A 22495-nucleotide genomic window follows, 5' to 3' on the forward strand; every position below is an offset into this window, starting at 1 on the left:
TGCAATGTCTCCTATGAGCCAGACTCAAAGTTACACACCATGATTTCCACAAGTGCCTTGGTTACACAGGTTAGCCCTGCTCCACGTGGGAATGGGCTGCACAAGAACAAGGAACACTGGTCTCTTGGAAGCTGCCTACTGTGGTCCCCCACCCACTCCTTTCTCAGTGATTCCTGTCCTACTCATATGCAAGACACGCCCATTCTCTGCCCAGACCTCAAAGTCCTATCCTAGGACAGCATCCGCTCTGCATCCAAGATTTCATCATCTACCTCAGGTTCAGGTGCAGATAGACCCCCTGGGTTGGGCTCCTTGAATATATCTCCAGTTCAATTCCTTCTCCCCGGAGAGCTGGAGAGCCCAGCCCTCTCCCTCCACATAGCCCACACAGAGAAAGCCCAAGAGAGCGTTCGCCCACCCTCTGAGCCATAGCTGCAGCCGGGGAGGGCTGTCTTCTATAGCAACCGGGGCTGACTTTTCGGAGCCTCCACCAGCCCCTTTCCTATGCTAGTCAAGTTGTTGAAAGCTTTCCAGTCGGGCCTGGGAAGGGGAAGCAGCCAGCCACAGGGGCTCCCCTGCAGGTCCTCAGTTTCTGCCTCCTCCAGCTCCTTCTCTTTCCTTGCCTTAAGGTCACTCCTCCTTATTCACCCGGTACTTGGGAGAAAGGCAGAAAAGCTTACTGGTGAACAGGAAGGGCGGAAGAGGACAAGAGGCATCAGAGAGGAGGAGAGTGACAAAGCAGAGGTCTTGGTCCCTCCTCCTGGGGTGCACAGCAGGATGCACCGAGGCATAGATAGCCCCTCTCTATGGGCACTGGGGTGTGACCAGGCCTCCCTGGCACCACCTTGCTAGGGTGGGCAGGGAGAGGGGCTGGGGGAACAGCCTCAGTCACTTTTTCCCTTAGTGTGGGAAGACTTCCTGACCCCACCTTTCCAGCTTCACAGCCAAGGGAATCTGCAGGTGAAGGGGCCGGGCCGAGCAGCAGTGCTCTCTGCTTGGGGGCCAGATGTGGCGACCCTGCCTAGTCATCAGAAAAACACTGCACTTCTGGATTTAGAGGAAACTTGATTGCTCTGAACTTCATACAAAAACATACTTGGATACATTTTCTGTTTTCTTCCCCTGGTTCACATGTTAAGGGACACACAACTGGGAGGGACATTTGGGAGGCAGCCTACATACATTCCTTTGGGCCACAGAATCCTCATTTAAGCCCTGCCGTATGACTATACTTTCTTGAGAAATGTACTTAATTAACACTTTGAACCTGTTTCTAAAAATGGACAGGCACTACCCTGCTGATAGAGTTGGGTGGGGACTCAATCAAATACTCGTGTAAGCTCTCGGGCAGTTCTTCAATGCACAGTAGGCATCTTGGAGTCAGCACTAGTGCCTAATCCAAACCACTGGTAGTCTCCACAGTGACCAGTAAGGCTGTCCAGAATGGGAGCCCCGTGCTTAGGTAAATGGACACTTAAGAGTTCTCACGAAGGCGGACATAGCCAGGCGGGGCATGGGAAGGTTTGGTGAGTAAGTCAGAAAGAACTTGAGTCCCGGCACTGCCACTGCTGATTTTTGGGAGGACACATCCATTTTAGGGGCAGTTGAGAAACACATGCAGAAAGTGTTCCTAACGTCACCGCAAGGCAAGGTTGCTGCTCTCACGCCTGGCTGTCCCTTGATAACATTGACGATTTATCAGTGTGGGCTCAGTTTTTCCTTTGGTTAAACTTCCCCTTTACCACACTGGGCAAAGCCATTGTCCTCAGAGGGAAGAGTGATGTGGTGGGGAAACCACTACTTCAGGGGGGTTGATTCTGGCCAATTTATTCCTGGGCCCAAAGCAAAGTCAGAGAGTCTCTGAAGAAAGCAAGCGTTCTCGTCAGTCATGAATCATGCTCTTGGCTTGTCAAGGGTGGTTGATGGAGGAAAGATGCCTGTTCCTTCCACTATAGGATGCCAGAGCTCATAACTCTTTGAGGCCACAGGCTCTGCCTGTCCCTGTCGGGCCTTTCAGAAGCAGAGAGAGCAGCTGCCCTCAGCCTCTTGCTCTGCGGCCTCTGCTTGGAGTGCCTACTATTTGGATCAGCTCAAAGACTGGATGGAGAAACCTCAGGGGCAGGGGGTTCCTAACCCATCAACTCCATCAACCAACTCAGGGCTCTGATCAGTGGGGAGAAAGTCCTTTCTTTAAAGCATTTCCTTGCTCTGCACACTGGGAAAGGCTTAGAATTACTTTTTTTTTTTTTTTTTTTTTTTTTGATGGCATTTCCCCAAAACCTGAGGCCTAGCGTTTACCCAGATACCTTCCAGCTAAACAGTTGACCCAGAGTGGAGCCTGCGATGTTCTTTAGCTCTGATTTTGACTATGCATCTGTGATCTAGCGCCCCTCCACCCCCAGCGGGCAGAACACTGACTCCCTTCAGAGAGAAAAAGTCAATTCTGAAGGATGGAGCCTCACGTAGCTCAGTGATGAGAGTATAATCTTATGTTCTCAAACTGACCAGGGTTCAAATTCTGAACCCACCACTGTGGCGGATATTTTAAGAGATATTTCACTTCTCTAATATAGGTTTCCTTATTATAGAGTGGGAATATTATTAGGACCCGACCGATTCATGAAATTACAAGAAGCATTTGGTGAGCTGGGTGCGTGAGAAGCAGCACAGCCGGCGGCACATGGTAAGTGGGATCCGCAAGGTATTCTGTGCTCCCCTAGAGGCAGCAGAGCCTAGTATCACACAGACGGATAGACTGAACTGCGTGCTTCAGACAGGATCAGGCTCAAACCAAGCCTCAAAATAAAGAAAACCAGGACTCTCTGGCCTACATAAGACTTCAGGGAACCAAAGACAATTAACTTATTCAACCAACCAGAGAGCTGAATGGACTCAGACAGCCCCACCCTTCCGCCAGGAAGTTTTCTTCCACCTTCTGAGTCAGGTGTCTCTCCTCCGGGATTTACAACCCCTCCAGAGAACTTGATCTGGATGTCACACTCATGATGACGGTCTACCACCTCCGGTTCCCGGGCTTGGTGTTCCTTGAGCACGTGGACTGTCTTATACACACTCATTGCGTTACAAGTGCCTAGAACGTAACAACTCACCTTCTGAATGCACGTTGAGACAACACCATTTCTCAATATACCCACGGCAAACAGCTTCCTGCCAACTTGCTTCTGAGGTCCACAGGTCTGTCTTCCTGAAAAATGAGCTGATTTTTCCCTTCCTATTACTGAGAAAGCTTTTTTGAAAGTCTCATCTTTCAGTTCTGCCCTGCCATCCTGAGAAGAGTAACTAAGGCTCCTGCAGATGAGACTGTGGTATGCGGTGCTCTGAGACCGCACACCTTCCTGGCCCAGGGGCTTTGCTCCTTCTCCTACCTGAGCTGCTTTTCTGTGTCCCATATCCACCTGTCCAGTTGCCACCAGTCTCTGGTTGGGCTCTGCTATCCTTTTCCCATCAACTCCTTGGAGTTCGTCTTGTGTCCTCCTCCTCCTTTCTCCTACAGTCTGGCCATACTGGAATGCTGTTTGGACCTACAGTCAAGCACAGGAGACGGATCACAGGTGGGGATTTACGCTCCTCAGCTGGAATCGTAGTTAAGGAATTAACGAGTACAAAGAATGCGAAGGAGAACAACAGAGGGAACAGGAAGCAGAGGAGATTTCAATGACTATCTTGAAGGATGAAATCAAATGAAAAAAGAGGAGCTAGCATCACCCAAGAGCTTGTGAAGCAAACCACAGAGTGCCACAGAGCCAGTAGGAGGCACAGGTGCCACAGACACAGGGAGGCAGCGGGAAGAGAGCAGGACCACGGCTGGAGTGACTGACTTGGTTAAAATAAACACATGAAGCTGGAACCGCCATGTCTCCGTGATCCCCTAAGCGAGGTTAGTAGCAGACCACGGTTGACTTTTCAAAGAAATCAAATGATGGGCTGTGGACTCTGAGAAGCCAGACACAGGAGAGGGAGGGCAGGAGAGGCAGTGCCCACAGCAGGAGACCAAGAAGAAGGGGTTCACGGAGGGAGAGCACCCAGTTTCTCCCCAGGACCCCAGAGAGCCCAGTAAGTATGCTCAGGAAGGAGGGTAGTCGTGCTGACCACTGACATGAGCAGCCCAGTACAGGATCCCCAGATGTGGGCATCCGGGTGCTTCCTGACAGCAAGGCCCACTCCTCTGCCCCCTCCGGTCACTGCTCATGAAGCCGAGCCAGCAGGGAGCTTGGTCACATGGGCACGGAGATTTCCGATGACCTGCTCTTAAATGAAAACAAAAAGACAAGGGTGAAAGAGATAACGGAGGCCTGCCTCCAACATTCTGAGGCAAAAGTTAGAATTCAAAGAACTCTCTATCCAGTCAAAGGTCGGCTGTGGGAGGGTGAGACAAGACGTCTTCAGGTAACAGGCCAACAAGCCACCTCCTTCCCTGGGAAGCGAGGGAATGATATTCTTCCAGAAAGAAAAATCACAGACATATAAGATCCCAGAAATGTGACCCAACATTGAGAATGCCAGGGTGACAGCCACACCTGCGGATGGACAGTCCAAGTGTCCACGCTGGAACAGAAAGCCAGAGGAACCCCACAAGGAGGTCTCGGAGAGGAACAAGGAGTTGATGCTTCCTGACAGACTTCATATCGTGAAGGTCGCGTGAGGAGTCTGGACACATCGGGTGGAGCCTGCCACCGACTGAGGCTAGACGGACAGCAGAGCCGGTGGGTGCAGCTGGTCCTGGCAGGTGTAAAACCAAAGATCTGACAGAGAAAGGGAAGGGGTCCTAGCACACTTCCTGGACCCCTGGCAGAGTGGTTCACGTGATCACAACAGTGTAAAAGTGGGGCTGATTTTTCTAATCCTCTAGTGCTAGTGTAGTGAAAGGATGGGACAAGGCGGTAAATGTTTCAGGCGCTCTAGACCACATAGTTTCCATAACATGTTTTTGCTTTTGTTTTTGTTCATGACTCTTTTTTTGTTTTTAAAGAATCAACACTGCTTCATGTGTTTTGTTGTATGTTCTTGTCGAACAGGGATCGTTTTTCCAGTTTTGTAGAAAAATAGATGTCCCAGCCACCATTTACCTAACTGACTAGTCTTTAAGACCAATCGGTAAAAACCGTTCTCAGGGACCACGGAAACCCAGGCGGTGGGTGGATTTTGCCCGTGGATAGTGACATTTAGATGGAGGAGTCGAGGAAGAGGGAGGCCTGTGTCGCTGGTGGAGGTTGGTGCTGGGTAAGATGCTGAGTCCTCCCTTGACCAGAGGGAGATTTACTAGGCATGCTCAGATGCCTCATCCAGAAGACTCCGTGTCAGTGCACTTTTTAAATGCAAGGCGCTAACTCCGCAGAGGAAAGGCGAGGAGACTTCTCGCGCTTCCTTCTAGTCTGCGACCTGAGACAAGGGGTTCGGGAAGGAGGATCATCATCGTCATGCTCGCACCGCCCGACGTCTGTGAAGCCACGTGCGTGTCCATTTTAAGTTGGATGAGTTCTGTGTGGTCGGAGGTGAGCCCCCACTGCCTCCGGAGCACCATTCCGCCTACCCCTGGGGACTCGCAAGGTAGCTTCGTGTTGCTCATCTCAGGATTCTGGTCTCAGCCAGTCTGGCCCCTGACCCACTGCAGAGGTCGGATCAGGACCCCAGTCTTACCCATCACCAGGTGGCCTGTCCCGGGCCACAGTTACTGGGCCAGGGCTGTGCATCTATGTTACTCCCCACGGAAGATCTCACGGTTTGAGGGGAGGTCTGGGAAAGAGCATGAGCAGCCCCATTTACTGCCGGCCAACAGCTGCACCCAGCGAGGGCCCCGTGCAGGAACCGAGGCCGTGGTGGGTAGAGCAGAGCGGTGGGTCCTCAGTGACATAGTTAGGCAGCTGAGTAAACCGAACCTGATACCCACCCAGCTGTCATGTGTCTCTCTGAATTTAGCACCCCTGGGGGTCTCCCGCCGCTGTGTGTTCCCAGGGTGCAGCACGGGCCGTTCCTGTGATTGTTTTTAAGTAAGTGAACGACTCTATCTGCAGAAACAAAAGGCAAAGATGGTAATAAGAGCCCCCAAGAGCGCCAGGGTGTCTCCTCCCAGCCGAGGACACCCCAGAAGGTCGTTCTCTACTTAGCTGTTCACAGCGCACTCCTGCCGTCTCCATTCCATTTGGGAACGCTGGCCCTCTCTTCTCCAGACCCCAAGTTTGCCCTGCCCTGTGATGTGAGCCAGGAAGCCCCAAGGGAATGTGAGAAGAAATGCCAGTTGCTCCTTTTCAGGTCTATAAGCTTTATTTTTCATTAGAAATACTTCAGAACCAAAAGAAGCAAGAAAGAGCAGAGAGCTTGGTTCGATCAAGAGCTAATCGTACATTCAGATCTTTGGGCTCCACTTCTGCTGCTGTTCGCTTCATGGGCGCCTCCCACTCACTTCCTGCTCATTTTCAGGCTGAGCAAGAATAACGACCTGGGATTCGTGCCCTTGGTAAGTGGGTCCCCTCCGCAGAGCTCCGCCAGGTTAGTCTCTTCTCTGCATAGACCTCAGCTATGTGAATACGTGTCCTGAGAAAATGATTCCAAATGGCATCTCTGTTCAAGAGTGACTTTGCACTTGGGCCATTCGGTCCTGGTGAAGACGGCAGGTAGGCAGACAGGATTCTCCTCAGTCGGCTGTGTTGAGCTGCATGGATAATTTGCTAAGCTCCAGGTAGCAAAGACAGGGCTTCAAGAGAGAAGCTGGCAGGAGAAGCCCCTGAGGCTGGGCCTGGACCTGGGGTCTTGTCTCAGAGGCTGGGAAAGCTCAGACGCAAGGCAGCACAGTGGCAGCTTCTCCCTGGAGCCTTCTCATGGAGACATGCCGACTAATACTGGCTTCCAAGGGCAAGGGAAGGTGGGTTGATAAAGAGAAGGTGAGAAAGGGACACATTTTAATTTTCCTCTGGAAATGTTCCTACTCGCCCATGATTCATTTCCTAAAGATTTCACTTTAGAAGCAAAACTTCAAGGCCGACTCTTATTTGTTTCCAAGGTGAGCGCTGAGCATTATAATAATATGATTTACATGAATGCTGGGTGTCGTGCGAATTCATACATGGAAACCCTAACGCCCAATGGGACTGTATTTAGAGATGGAGCCTTTGGTGGGGTTGTTAAGGTTAAATGAGATTATAAAGGCGGGCCCTAAACCAGCGGGACTGGGGTCCCAATAAGAAGAGAAAGAGAAATGAAGATGTATAATATAAGCCCAGAGGAAAAAAGCACATGAGGACCCAGTTAGAAGACAATTGTCAATGAGCCAGGGAGAACGTTCTCATGAGAAACTGACCAACCTGTCAGCATCTTAACCTTGGACTTCTAGCTTCCAAAACCGTAGGTCAAGTCTGCTTTGTGTCAGTACCCACCTGTGATATGTTGTTACGGCAGCTCAGGCAGACTGATACGCTGGAGTTCATGGTTCACAAAGTCAGTTTCACCATTTCAAGCCATTCCTCATACTATTCCTGAGAGAAAAGCATTATTAGTGTGATCCAAAGTGTAGGAATAAGGTAACTGAGGTTGCAGCGATCCTTGCAGATCTCTGAGGGCAAATGCAGACCTTTCTCAGAGGATGATAATGACGAAGTGCTCAAAATCCTCCTTTCTCGCTCCGCTTGTAAATGGCTCCTCAGTCAGCTTCCCGGTTTCTGGGCTCTTTCCATGAGAGCTGCCCATTTAGGGGAAGTCACTAGACTTTGGAAGGTCTTACCTGGCTGGGCAAGAGCACAAACATACACATCTCCCTCAGAAAGAGGAGCCCGAGTGGTTTATTTGCACTCTCCAGGCCAGCTGAGCTCAGCTGAGTATCTTAAAAGCAGAGGCTACAGCGACTTCTGCCAGTGAAGGGGACCTGGGGGGAAAATGTCAGAGGAAAGATTCAAGAGATTCAAGGAGGACTCGGTTAAGGAAGGAAAATACAGAAGGCAGCAGTGGCCAATCCTCACGTCCTGAAGGACAGACACGTAGCTGGCAGGCTTCGACACGGAGGAAGCCACAGACATTCTGTGAGAAAGGGTGATTCTTGGAATGCAGGAAGGTCCAGCACATAGTTCCCTTAGTTATTAAAGGAATGAGTGGTCCAAATAAAGGTCCCGTGCCCTCGAGACCTGAGGCCTTTCAGCAGTCATGTTGTGGGTTTTGACTTATTTGTCTGTTTTTAAGACATTGCCATTTAGAGGGCACATTCCTCCACCTGGTCTCATTTGAATCCCACGCTAGTCTTGTAGCTCCGGTAGGATCAGCTCCATGTGGACCGTCAGGAAAATGAGTTTGAAGGCCCACTGATGACAGAGCCGAATTTGGAGCTGCTCCCTCCTCCCTCCAGGTCCTGATGTCCCTCTTTCATGTGGCAATCCTTCAGAGACAAGGCATTCCGGAAGGTTGCTCTCCCATCCTCTGACCTAAGGTAGGACAAACTGTAGTTCTTTCCTGGTGTCCTCACAGCTCTGGGGCAAAGGTCACCGTGAGTTGGGGTTAGAAGTTCTACTAAAGTGGGACCAGGACGCCCCAGTTGTTGGTGATCCGATCTGACCTGGGGGTCAGTGTTCACACCTACTGTGCTCATTGCTGAATAAATCGTACGCACCCTGAACTTGTGGAATAAGTAAAGGAGCCAGTATCAGTGGATCCAGGCGTGTCCATTTGCCTGGATTCCTGGTTACCCCAGGAATCCCCTGCCTGGGTTCTGTAGGAGGCACGCGTGGCATATGAGAACAAGCACCCTGGTGGGGTGAGGCTTCACGTCCTGATCCTGGCTCTGTCACTGATCAGCTGGCTGATCATATCTGATCAATTCCTTGGCATTTCTCTGCCTCGGTTTTCCCATCTGTAAGATAGGATAACAATGATAACCCGCAGTTGATGCAAGAGTGTGGTGAGTGACTCTGGTGAAGCATGTAGGGACTCAGGAGCTTCACCCCAGTGGCTAACCCCAATAGAGGAGCCTGCCGCCCTCATCTGTCAGGTGAGGGCCACGGGTCTGCTCTGGATGGGTCCCTCCATCAGCATCTTGGCAGGAGAGCAGAGAGTCTAGGGTCACTGCATCTCTGTGGTGGCCACGTTGCAGGTTCCCAGCTGTCAACTGCCCCTGAATCTCTCTCCTATTCTTTTCATTTTGTTTTTGCCCTTGACAAATATTATTGAGTGTCTGCTTTGGGGCCAGATCGAGCGTCAGAGAAATGAGACAGCAGGAAAGGCAGAAGTGAACACTTCAACTGTGGCCGCCAGAGTGTAGGGACTCAGTGAAGCACGCAAGGGCCAGCGCTTTAGCAAGGTGACCACGGGGAAGGCTTCCTGAGAAAAGGCCTTGAGGTCAGAGACATTGAGGACAAGCCACAGAGGTGGGCAGCAGGTGCCCTCCAGGCTGGCTCAGGCTCGGCAGGGTGAGGGCCTGGGGTGTATTAGGGCACTCACAAAACTGCAGAGTGGCCGGAGCCTGGGAGGTGGGGGGTCAGGGAGCCCCAGGCCAGGTTCCCAGGTTCCTGTGTATCTCTTGAAGGAGTTTGAACTTGGCCTTAAAACTAGGGGAGATGATTGGACACAGCAGGTACGCAAGTGAGAGGCGTCCAGGATGGCTCTGTGTCCAGGGTGGGGACCGGACATGCATTGCATCGTGGTGCCATTCCTGAAAGGAAGAGAGCACCCCGTTCAGGGGAGGAGAGCACCCCATTCAGAGGCAGATGGTGCATTTGGCAACTGGAGGTCAGTGAGGCAATGTTTGAAGTATAGAAATGGTCCTGATCTTTTTAAAACTTGTTTTTATTGATGTGTTATGATTATACGTGATACTGAGATTCATTGTGTCATATTCATACATGCACTTGACATGATTTGATCAACCTCCCTCCCCTGATCTACTGGCTCTACTCTACTGATCTCCCTTCTATTATTATCATTATCAAGAATTTACACACACACACACACACACACACACACACACACATGTGCAGGATTCACTGTGAAATACATGTACCTGGACATTGCATAACGTCCCCATAGGGTCCCCAGTTCCTTCCCAAGTCCTCTCTTCTTCCCTCCCTCTGATCACCTTCCTCTATTCTATTAGTCTCTTTTCTATTTTCATGAGATCCCCTTGTTTTTGGATACCAGGGATTGAACTCAGGGGCACTCAACCACGGAGTCACATCCCCAGCCCTGTTTATATTGTATTTAGAGATGGAGTTTTGCTGGGGCTGGCTTTGAACTTGAGATCTTCCTGCCTCAGCCCCCAAGTCCACTGGGATTATAGGTGTACACCACCGAGCCCAGTTAAGATCCCTTTTTTTAAAAAAAATTATCCCCCCCCCCCACTTTCTTTCTAGCTTTTACATGAGAGAAAACATTGAACCCTGGACTTCCTGAGCTTGGCTTATTTCACTTAGCACGATGCTCTCCAGTTCCATCCATGTACCAGCAAATGCTCAGTAGAACTCCTTTGTATTTATATACCACATTTTCTTTATCCATTCGTCTGTGGCAGGCACGTGTGTAGTCTGGTTCCATAACTTGTTGATTGTGAAATGTGTGGACAGTGTTCATCTTTAAGGGGGGTCTGGTCTACAAACTGTTATCGATCTAAAAAGAGGTGAGTACAAAAACCAAGATCGAGCCTTTAGAAGATGTTTATAGCAATCAATACTGTGGTGACATCAAAGTGCATGATCATTTTTCAAGTAGCTTATTTTTATTGTATTTTGTAATAGCATCAGTTCACAACAGAATGTTTTAAAATCTGGTCCTTCCTCACCAATATTTTGACAAGTACAGCTACAAAGGAATTCTGTGGCCATCCCTGCCAAGTTGAGCCTGTGTGGAACACAGAGGTGATTTGCTCTGTGGGGTGAGGAGTTGAGGGCTGAGCAGAGGGGAGTTGGTAGGAATTCTGCTTGTTCTACAATCCAAACCCCACCCCCCCATACACACACATGTTCTACACATTATTCATTGAATATGAAGCCTGCCTGCCCCAGGGCCCTTGCATGTGCTACTCCCTCTGCCTGTTTAGCCCTTCCAATTCCAAATTCTGATGGGGATGGTGCACCTCTTTCGGAGTGAAGTTCCTGCATCCATCCCCACAGGGCCTCTCCTTCTTTCCCCTCCATTCCCGTTCTTTACTGCTCCACGTGCTTCTCTTATATTGCAGTGTGAACAACACTAACTGTGCGTGAGTTATTTCATTTCTATTTTCCCACTAAATAGTTTCCTGGGGAAAGACCCAAACCAATCTATTTCACTACTGTCTTCATAGCCTGCACACTGCCTGGCACATAGGAGATCTTTCATACAAATGTGCCAAGCAAAGGAATGGATGGATAAATAAATGAATGAGTGAAGGAGTTGGGGTGTGTAAGAGGCTCTTCTGACAACGGGGAGCTTGGTTTACCAGTCTCTTCTCCCACTTTCTGTCTCTTATCCTGGTTTTGCCAACACTGAAGGACAACAGTTGACAGGCGAAAGATTCCACTTCCTTGCTAGCAGAGCCCAACACGCTGCAGACAGACAGAGAAAGCCCTGACTGGCTCACCCGGCCCTGTGTGCCCCCCCTGTGGAGATGCTGGAAGGTGGGGCAGCAGCCAGAGCCATTTGCTATCATAAAGCAAATTTGCAAGCCTTTGTAATACAGCAATCTCATTTCCTTTGAAAAACATACGGCCAGATAGTCTTTAGATTGTGAACAGTGTTTTGTTTCATATTGCAGATATTTAAGAAATGTGAAGCAGGAATTGTTAATAACAGAAGGGGAAGAGTGGCCTCTTGTGTAAAGCCCAGGGTGCTGTGCTGTGCGTGCGTGCATTTACCGCCATTACTGATAATAGGAGTTGGGCACATAATGCGTGTTCCTGTAAATCCATCCAGAGGATAATATACCCTTTCATTTAAAATAGCTGATAAAGTGTGAATAAAGGCCTCTCATTTTTTACCACTTCTCGTTTCTATTAAGAAAGGAATCACATAACATTTTAGAACTCTAAACTAATTAACTGTGCATATGGATTTGGAGGACACGTGCTTGGAGCACAGCAAGCTGCTCCCGAGCCTGCCTCTGTGGGAAGCTGAAGCTCTGGGGCTGGGAATCCTGGATGCAATTGAACTTCACTGTGTTGGCTCAGGTTGGAAGGATGGTCTGCTTACCTGCCTGCACAGGAGAAGAATTGCAGTCAGTGGTGGAGATGGAAGGACCAGAATAGAAGCAAAGAAGAGAACTAGAAAAAAGAGATTAAATCTGGTAGGTGCCTGCCACATTGCCTTCAAAACCCGACACAGGCCAGGGAACCCTGAAACCTGCTCAGCAGTGGCAATTCTGCTGTAGAGACGATAGAGGTCCAGGGTATAAACATCTGACTAGGTTTGGAATGCAGAACTGAACAAAAAATGAGAACAAAGAAATTTTGATTTAATACAAACATATAAAAAGTGTATCTGCTTTCCAGTTGCTGTATTGTTTGCTATTTGCTACCCACCTAGCTTTGATGTTTACCAGGCCCTTCTGGCTAATGTCGACCTTCCTGATGTGTGGTCTTCAGCTGTGACATATGTAATTAACAAACAAGATAAATACACACTTCACCATTCTGATATAAGTGGTGTAATTAGATATTTCTCTTTACATTCCTTCCTTAGGGAGAAATTCACAATCAGCAAAAGAATGATTAAAACAACAAACTGATACATTTTCAGAATTCAACAAAAGAAACCATTTCAATAAAAACCACTAATTCAGAATCAAAGAAATTGCTTGATAGGAACTCTTAGCACTCAATGAAGATGTGTTCAATTAAATTGAATTGAACTGCAAATTCAAAGGAATCATTCATATTCAATTCAAAGTAGTGCTTTCCAAATGTCAGGAAGTTGGAAGCCACTCTTTATTCCCAATTTCCATACAGTTTGTGGGGGAAAAGTGTCTTGTTATTTCTTCTTCCTTCTGTAATTAAACAAACACTATAAAGTCTTGTCAAGACAGTTTCTTGACTTTTTAAATTATGTGAACAATATAAAGCAGATAGATCTTTTGGGGGGAGAGGAATTAAGGGGGTGGGAAATCAAAACCAAAACATCCCTTGCATTTCCAGTAGAGCCTTTAGTAAGAAAGCCACCACCAAGGACAACTGGGCCATCAGCCCTCAATGGAGAAGCTGCACAATGTGCCAGTGAGCAATCCTCTTGTCTCATTTCCCTCTTGCCACCCCCAGTTCTAAACACCCAGCTCAGTTTTTTTTCTTTTTTTTCTTCATGGCTGATCCTGTACAGGTCTTGATTTTAGGGCAAATGCAGCAAATTGGGAGTATTTCCAGTATTTCCAGGGCTAATTCTCGACCCCTGCTGAAGAATTTGGGAACTTGGCTGCTCAGATTTGATCAGGCAACATATGACTCAAGGCTTGTCTGTAAAATGCTCGTGGAGCAAGAAGGAGGCTCATAATATTGCTTTTTCAAAGTGCAATAAAACGCCCAAGTCTACCAAGAGCTAGTGGGCCCTTGCACATGACAATTAAACATTAACAGGCCTGGGGGCCCTGGGAGCAGGGCCCAGCAACCCTTTGAAGCCCTGTTTGCCAATTAAACACCGTCTGCCATTTGCGTCAAGGTGGCAGGGATCCAAAGCAGAGATAGGAACGTCAACCACTTCAGGGGCATTCATTAGCTCCCCAGACATTCCTGGCGTGGCCTGTTTCTTTACTATTGCCAAATCCACACCCTGCTCGGGAACTCAGGGCTCTGAGAAAGTTTACTCAGATAAGCTTATTATGGAAATAGCACTTTGTCACCGTTTACTACTCACTCTTGTTCAATTATCTTTTATCTGTTTAGAGTATTTGCCAGCTCTCCCCAGCCTCCCCAGGATGAAGCCACTGGATCCAAAGTCCTCACTGGGGCTGCAGGGAGGTGGGGGAGGTACAACTCGATGCTCGCCTTTCTGGTCCGAGAGTGCCAGCTCTCTCCAGAATTTCAGAAACTGCTAAGAGGACACTAGTCACAGATCTTGTACTTTCTGATTATGGGAAAACTGTCTCCTCTTAAGACAGAGACCCAGGGCCCCTGGGGCCTCACAGTCAGCAGCAATAGGAACGGAGTGTTACTTGGAATACCGGAGGGAGCATTTCATGTGCGCCCCTAGGAGGAGTGAGAGAGAGGAATGTCTCCACCACGCCACCCGACGTGAGGGATGATCCCTGCAAATGAATGCGTAGACATGGAGGACGTAATTGAGGGTTTATGGAAGAGCCCTGGTCACATCCCTATCCTCTCCCCTTTGATAATGCCTAATGGCCTGCCTGAGTCTGTCGCCCTTGTGAAGTGCATGTTTGCATTCTGATGCCTTCAGACTCAGTGATAGCTCTACAGTCAGCTGATCAACAGTCACTGCTGTGGTGGGTTTACACTATGCCCACATGGTCTCTGCTACTCTTCCGATGAAGAGATAGAGATCAGGTCCCTCCCCTTGAGTGGAGGCAGAACTTACTGACTCACTGCTGACAAATGGAAAATGGTGGACCTGATGGAGCATAGCCTCCAACGGTAGGTCATAAACTACACTGCCGCTTTGGTCTGGTTGTTTTCCTTGTGCCACTTATTCTTGGCTGCCATGTTGTGAGGCATCTCAAGAAGCCCCAAGGAGAGGAAATGAGGCCCTTCAGCCAAACACCCTGGGACTAAGTTTAGACGCCATCGCACAGCCCAGTCAAGCCTGAGATGGCATGTCCCAATTGTCCTACTACAACCTTGCCTCAGTCAGAACTACTCAGTCGATCTGCTCCCAAAGGCCAAAGCCTGAAGAAACTGTAAGATAACAAATGCTTATTGTTTAAACCACTTCTTGGAGTCATTTGTTAAGCAGCAATAGATAACCTGCCTCAAGCTATTGCCAAGAAACTGCTCTAAGACCTCAAAGCAGAGAGTCGAATGCAGGACCTGAATTCCACAAAAATCTTTGTAATTCACAGTCTCTGTGCCCTTGGAATATCTACCTGCCTGCTGAGTGGACCATATAGCCTTAGAGTCCCTGTGACCAGGCCTGGGTTGGCCACTTCAACGGTTGCCACTGAACCCATAGCTTTGTTCTGTTATTCAACTCTCAGTGTATTACAGTCCCAACCACCACCATACTGTGGCTGTCAGGAAAAAAGTACAGGTTATTTATGTCTGCGTTCACCATACAGCACCAACCCCACACATGGATAGTTCAATCAAGCCCAAAAGGTTCTGTTGAAACGTCCCCTAAGCCAGTGGAACCAACCAGCCTTACTATAACTGAGAAAGGAACATGAGTGGTCCCTGGCACAATAGGAAACATTCATTCCAAGAGATTCCACCTCTGCTCATTCAGAAAAGCAACCTGAATTTAAAAATGGTGCCACACAACAATCACCTCAAGCCACTTACTTACTTTTCAAAGCCACTGATTTTTTTTTCTTAAATATGTGAGCTAGGAACTATACAACCACCTCAGATAGAGAGGATTGAAGAAGATAATGCATATCAAACCTCTGTCAGTGCAGAGGATTTAGAGGTCAATGAAGAGTAGGTGCTCTATAGAATGACACTTGGGTCGCATCCAGGCCAAATCTAGCAACATCAACTGAAGAGGAGAACATCCCAATTCAAAGGAATACTACTAAGCAATGAACTAGGTCTTCACTAAGAAGGAGAGACTAAGATGTTTTTGGAAAACATGACAGGCCCATGTGTGTCATTGACTGGTTCTTTGAAACTTCATTGAAAGTCTTACCACATCATCACCAGGTGCTATAACAAAGCATCTATAACTTGAAAATGATCTTCTCTTCCATGTGGAGCCAGAATGGAAATGTGGAATTATGCCATTATTTTCTCATGGTTGAGTGCTGGTTCATGTTTTTCATTCTCCCATATAGGAAATACCTTAAATGAAAAAGTCAAGGTGATGTCCTCAGAAGCGTGAAACTCATCACTATTAACCATAAACATCATTAACCATAAACAGTAGACGTTCCCAATCTCTAAAGCTTCAAAAAAGTGAGACCTCTTGGGAAAGCCCCCTTTTTTCTTAAATTGGAATTAGGAATAAAGATCAATATTGGATGCAGTTCTGAATCAGTATGCCCACCTTTCTTCCTTCTTTCCCCCAAAAGCAGGTCATGATTACTCAATTGTAAACTGAGAAAGAATAATTTCTATGGGTCATAGTTGAATAGCATGCTAGTGATTAGGTTCAGGTCCTTTCTTACAGTACTTTGGCCAAGATTGAGCAAGCAGCCCATGGGAAAAGAGGATGTTGGCCACCTTGGTCAAGGGGAAGTTGGGAAAGTATGGGCTCACATACCCTTGACCACGGCTCTTACAGACCATGACGTCCCTGGAGGCTTCGCCTCCGACTGCACCACCTACCCCACGTAGTTTGGGCACAGAAACTCATGAGCTCACACCAGGCCTGTGAATTAAATGACGGTTGTTCTGGATCTAAATTTTCTCTTCACAAAGCCAGCGTGATGTTATTGTTTAATCACTTATCATAATAAATTTAGAAGTGGTGGGTCTCGTAGGAATTTGAAAGAAAATTAGAAATATTCTGAAGTATGCATAAGCTTTAGATGTTTCTCTTTAGCCATATTAGTCTGATGTTTTCTGGGAGTGAATCAGTCACTGCAGGAAGACAGGGAAAAGAGAACATGTGTTGGTGTTTCTTCCCATTAAGTAGCATTAAAGATACCAAATATGTGTGTGTGCCGGCACACTTCTGCATTGGTTGTTCAAGGGACCACTTTAAAAAATTTAAAGAAGGCAAAACTATTAAGAATGTACTGGACAAAAAAATATTTGGGGGCCCAGAGGAGATAAAATACATATTCAATTTGTAGACTCAACAGACTTTATAGTCAAGTTGGGTAATACCGACAGCTGAGAAGAAATCTTAGAAAACCATTGTATTATAGTGCTTCTTACCTTCTATTTGCAAAGAAAAATGTTCCTGTAAGAATTTAACATTATTGTTGATATTAATTCATGAAGGTGTTCAGTGAGTTTGAGTCTCTAGTGCAAAATTCAAAACTTAGAAAATTTACAAATATTTTTTTCTTACCATGGTAAGTTCAATCAGCTGTCATGACTCAAAATAAGCAAAAGACTTCCTCAGGGGGTCTTTCTTTCAAATCTAATGCCAAGCTAAATTCCATTTGTTACAAAACTATTGTTTCCTTTGGGTCTGCGACGCTTCTTTTACTCTGTATTTTCATCTTCTTCGATATCTCCTCTTTTCTATTAAAATGCCTGAGGAGTCTTGTACCAATACTATATTCTTTTTAAAAAAATGACAGTAGTTTTAGAAATTTTGGCATCTAGAAGGGAAATTCCTCCATCTTCTTTACATTTGAAAACAACAATTTAAGTTATACTGCAATAAAACATTCCAATTATTTATCTGTTTATCATCTGAATTCCCAAAGGATTTTGAAATATCTGACATTGGTATTAGAGTCAATCTGTAAACCAGTTTGGGAAGAACTGGCATATTTATAATAGCACATCTTGTATTTGAAGACTTTTTTTTTTAATTCATGTGGGTCTTTGATATCCATAAGTAAAATATATTTTTGTTCTCATGCACTTACAATTTACATTAATAAGTGGGCATTTCATATTATTTTTGCTTTTATAAACACATTAGTTTCGTGATGATACTACCTACTTGTAACTGAAATGCAGGACATTCAGAGAGTGTTTTATGACCCTATATGGATATAACACTCAGGGAGTAGTTTGGCCTTTTGGTTGGTCTCTTCATCGTTTGAAGGGATTTGTTTGATCTTTGCTGTTTGAGGTGGTCGGCAACATTATCAGGAACTGCTGCTGCCCTCCCTTGCCCGTCTATTGATTCTGCTCCCTGTGCCATCGTGCTGGTGGGACCTGCCTTAGTCCCCCGTCTCCACCACCTCATCCCAGCGTCCAGTGGGTCTTGCCCTCACTGAGGCCAGAACTTCCCTTTCCGCCACCAGCATCCCCCACCGTGGGTGTCATCCGTAACATGCTGGCCCTCTCCTCCCTGATCGGCCTCACACAATGCCAAGCTCCCTGCTCACCAAGCTCAGCCCGGTCACCTCTGACTCCTCGGTCCCATGTGCTCCTCCTCACGGAGCGCCTGACCTCTTGCCAACTGAGTTCTAGACTCCTCTCTCTGGGAAGCTTTTCCTGTCCTTGGAACCCCGAATGCCTATGCTGGAAGTGCCCAGGGCGCTCTCCTGTGTCTCCTCAACCACGAACGGTCTTACGTATTCCGTGCAGTTGCTCAGTGAAGGCCCATCCATCCCCCTTACAGACAGTGAGCACCAGGAGGCCAGACACCATATCCCTTGAACAACATTTTGTCCCCAAGTTAACAGCAGACACTTAATAAGCCAGAGTGATTAAACATCTGCACATACACAGCATCTCAAAAAAAGTTAAGGAATAATTGTGATTTCAATTTGCCCTGACTTTAAAACCAATGCCCATAGCCTCTCACCGTTGAGAACCTGTGCAGTTGGCTGCTCGCGTGGGCAATCTTCTGCACGCTCCGCAAGAGTCCTCCAGTTAATCATTGTCTGCCCCAGGGGTGCCTGTTGAAGGTCCTTCTCAGGTCACTACTCTCAGCTGCTTTTCTGTCCCAATCCTCATCCACAATGCTTTGCTTCGGACACCCTCATCTCAGAGGCAAAGCTGTCTTGCCAGTGCCCCTCTGCCACGTTTCTGGTAGTTTGCTGGCAGTTGCAGTTTTTGACCAGATGTTGAGTGGAGGCTTAGAATGAGGGGGTTGGACAGCAGCAATGTTGCAAAAGAGATCGCTTTGGAAAGCGAGCGACATCAGAAGAGAATATCAGAAGGATGACTTGTGGAGAATTCTCGGAAGCAGCCGTTGGGCATCCAGGCCTGGAGTTGCCGCTGTGGGAGGTGCAGAACAGCCCCCACCTGCCTTTCAGGACGGCTGTGCTGAGCTCTTTTTGGCAGCAAAGCATTCTCCAATTACAAGTCCTGACTCTCAGCCCGCTCTGCCAGTGCTGTAGTTGACAGAATGTCTTCCCGAGTCTCAGAGAGTTCAACAGCCTTTTTAGTGTAAGATTCTGAGAGTTTCTGGTAGGGGCACTTTGAAGCAGAAGTTTTTAGATCATTTCAAGAATGACAACCCCTCCTGGGGCGGAGGGGGGGGGAGCACAGAGTTTTGACTCTCAATCAGTAGATACTCTCCTGAGAGTAGGCACGGAGGGAAAAAAAAGGGAAAGAAATCTCTAGAAACCCGAGACTTGAGTGGGAAAAGGAGGGAAAGATGGAAAACTGGCCCCACACACGGCTATTAAACTCTGGGACCCTTTGAATCAGGAACAGGGGTCCGATCGCAGTCTCCCTGTTCTCCAGGACCTCTGTAGCTCATGCATCAGAATTAAATATACAAACTCTGTTGTGAGACGGACTTCCTACTCTATTAAACTCCCGTGGCCTCAGACCATTGGACAGCTGTGGTCCTGAAGGGTGCCATACTGGGGAGCACTTGGCTGACAACAGAGGTTGACACCAAGAGAGCCTACACTCTTACTCTTATCCTCACCCTTGGCACAGTGTCATCAAGACCCTGGTTCAGAGCTAGACTGAATCACCTCCATGGGACCCCCGGGAGTAATTTCTGGGAATGGGTGTGTTTCCTGAGAAGCAGATGTACTTTGGTCCCATGTGACTGCATTGGGTCACTGATGGTCCTCCTGCCAGCACTGGCTCCTGGGAAGTTCAGAGCAACTTCAATGGCTGCGCAGGACATTAAAATATGCAACTGGGCACTTTCGCAAGGCTTATTGTGTTATTGGTCCATGCTAACCGTAGGTCCAGTAGTGATTTGATAGTTTTATCTCTAAAATCCTTCATTAAAGGATCTGTAATTCAAATGCTATAATTCAAATCCCCATGGAAATAAAACTGTTGGGATAAATAATTTGTGGCTCTTATTCTGTCTTTGCTTAGCTGCAAATAAGGTAACATGCTCTTCTGGCATTGTATGATCTCCATTTCCCTCTGCGGTACGTGTGGCCTTCCACAGACATTGACATATAAATGTTCATGGGCAAGGAACTTGCACCCAGACACCAAGTGAGCGCGTTCCTGGACGAGCATTGCTTGGCCACCAGCTACTCTATCACACAGGAGCTCATGCACTCTGAGTGGCATATGAAATTTTAGGAAAAGATCATGCATGTGCTTGTATTTTCTCTCGGTTTGTCTTCTGGGAGCACATGGGTTTTATATAATTCAATTTTGATATGTCTAGGTTTGCAAACACAATCAGTGCAGTGTATATCAAAGGCATTGAAAGCCACAGGTCTGCCTGGAAGACGTTCTGTTCCAGGGTGAATTGGTTATGGTGGACAAGCTGCCGTGGAATCAAATCCAGCACGTATTCTCTCAACGGAGCTGTAGAATTAAACTCTGGCAGGCAATGGCCCTACAAAAATCAAAGGCAACTTTCAGTTCAGGTCGGAGGTCCCAGGAAGAAGATGAGAACATGAGGGTTCTCTCTTTTGTTTGGTCCCTCTGGGACCCAGAACTGCTTCCAAATTGTGGCTCTGCTCTCTCTAGGACCTTGTTAGCTGGGTTCAGCTGACAGGGAAGAAAAGGTCTGAGGACTCTCCTGCCAGAGAGTCTTAGAGCTCAGGTTCAGCATGGTATCAACTTGCCCAAACTTCCCCAGCTGTAATCAGCACATCTGACCACAAAGGAGGCTGGGAAGTGGAGTCCAGCTGTGGTCCACGAAGAGGAGAATAAAGATTTTGATAACTAGCGGTTTCTGTTCACAGAAAGGAAAACGAGTTCCAATGGGTATCAAAGGAAGACACACTTGAGCTGAGTCACAGATAAACTTCCTTAAAAATGTTAAATGTCCAGTTGTGCAACAGAGTCTTGATGATGTTGTGAGAAGATTGGCATCATTAGACCAAGGTCAGGCGTCCAGGGGCAGAGCTGCTGCAAAGTCATCTCAGCCTGCTGTGCAGATTTCATTCATAAAACTGGAGCTGATGTTGGCTCATAATAACTTCCAGCATGAAGAATGTGACTTCTTCTAAAAATTGTACTCCTTCCAGATCTCTGCTTACATGGTCCTCCCTGGTGGAGGCCTTCCCTGACCATTCCTTGTGAGATAGAATCTCGGTCTCCTTCTGACACCTTCCTCGAAGGTACAGGTGCCTGAATTTCTTTTGTGTATATGATCGTCTGTGTCTCTGTTCTGTTTCCCATTCAGATTCTAGAATGTAAGCTGCTTGAGGGACTTTGATTCTGTTGTTCCAAGACATTTGCCTATTCCTAGGATAGTGTCTGAGTACAAATATTCACTAATAACTAAACAAAATGAAGATAAAATGCAGACACATCAAGACTAAACATAATTGGCCAAAAGCAAAATGTTCACATAAATTTAAGGCCAAAAAACTGTAAAAAAGTCAGAATGGCAATTATCAAGAATACAGGCAACAAAAAGTGTTGGTGAGGATGTGGGAAAAAGGCACACTCATACATTGCTGGTGGAGTTGCAGATTGGTGCAACCACTTTGGAGAGCAGTATGGAGATTTCTCAGAAAACTTGGAATGGAACCACTTTTTGACCCAGTTATCTCACTCCTAGGCTTATATCCAAAGGACTTAAAATCAGCATACTACAGTGACACAGTCACATCAATGTTTACAGCAGCTCAATTCACAATAGCTAGATTGTGGAAACAACCAAGATGCCCTTCAATAGATGAATGGATAAAGAAACTGTGGTATATATACACAATGGAATATGACTCAGCCATAAACAAGAATAAAATTATGGCATTTGCAGGTAAATGGATGGAGTTGGAGAATATCATGAAAAGTGAATAAACCAATCCCCAAAAGCCAAATGCCAAATGTTTTCTCTGATAAGTGGTTGATGATACATAATGGGGCAGGGGGCGAAGGGCAGGCAAGGGACAAAGGGAGGAACATTGGATTGTGTAGATGGAAACGAGAGGTGGGAAGGGCGAAGGAGATGGAAAGATGGTAGAATGAGACAAACATCATCACCTATGAACACGCATGATCACACGAGTGGTGTGACTCTACTTCATGTACAACCAGAGAAATGAAAAGTTGTACTCCATTTGTGTACAATGATTCAAAATGCATTCTGCTATCATGTACAACTAAATAGAACAAACAGTTTTAAAAAGCTGGAAAAATTCATGGTTCTTTTAATTCAATACCCTCATTGTTTCTTCTTTTGATGTGATTGTCAATTAAAAAAAAAATATTCGGAGGAGGAAAAAGAGGGCAAAGAGCTCTCAAGTCCTCTGGGCAAGGGCGCCAATCCACGCTCGTGAGCTACTCACCTTTAAAAGGCCCCACCCACTAGTATGATCACTTTGGCTTTTAGGATCTGAACATCTGAATTATGAAGGAGCCAAAAATTCAGTCCATAACACCTGATATGAACCTTATAGGAGCAGACGAATATC

The 22495-nt window shown here is 47.0% G+C and overlaps 1 long non-coding RNA gene across 2 annotated transcripts; it reads right to left on the reverse strand.

Moving 5' to 3' along the window:
* Positions 1–9801: 9801 nt before the first annotated feature.
* Positions 9802–19568, reverse strand: LOC306643444. Of its 2 annotated transcripts, none has more exons than XR_013758938.1 (4): positions 18502–19568; positions 15754–15905; positions 12157–12227; positions 9802–10599 (listed from the first exon to the last, which is right to left on the reverse strand). It is a non-coding gene; the product is annotated as an uncharacterized lncRNA (long non-coding RNA). The 2 variants fall into 2 exon arrangements; XR_013758939.1 differs by lacking the exon at positions 18502–19568 and adding an exon at positions 18080–18495.
* Between the last annotated feature and the right edge of the window lie 2927 nt (positions 19569–22495).

The sequence above is a fragment of the Sciurus vulgaris genome (genome assembly GCF_902686455.1).
Source record: "Sciurus vulgaris genome assembly, chromosome: 14".
Taxonomy (NCBI): domain Eukaryota; kingdom Metazoa; phylum Chordata; class Mammalia; order Rodentia; family Sciuridae; genus Sciurus; species Sciurus vulgaris.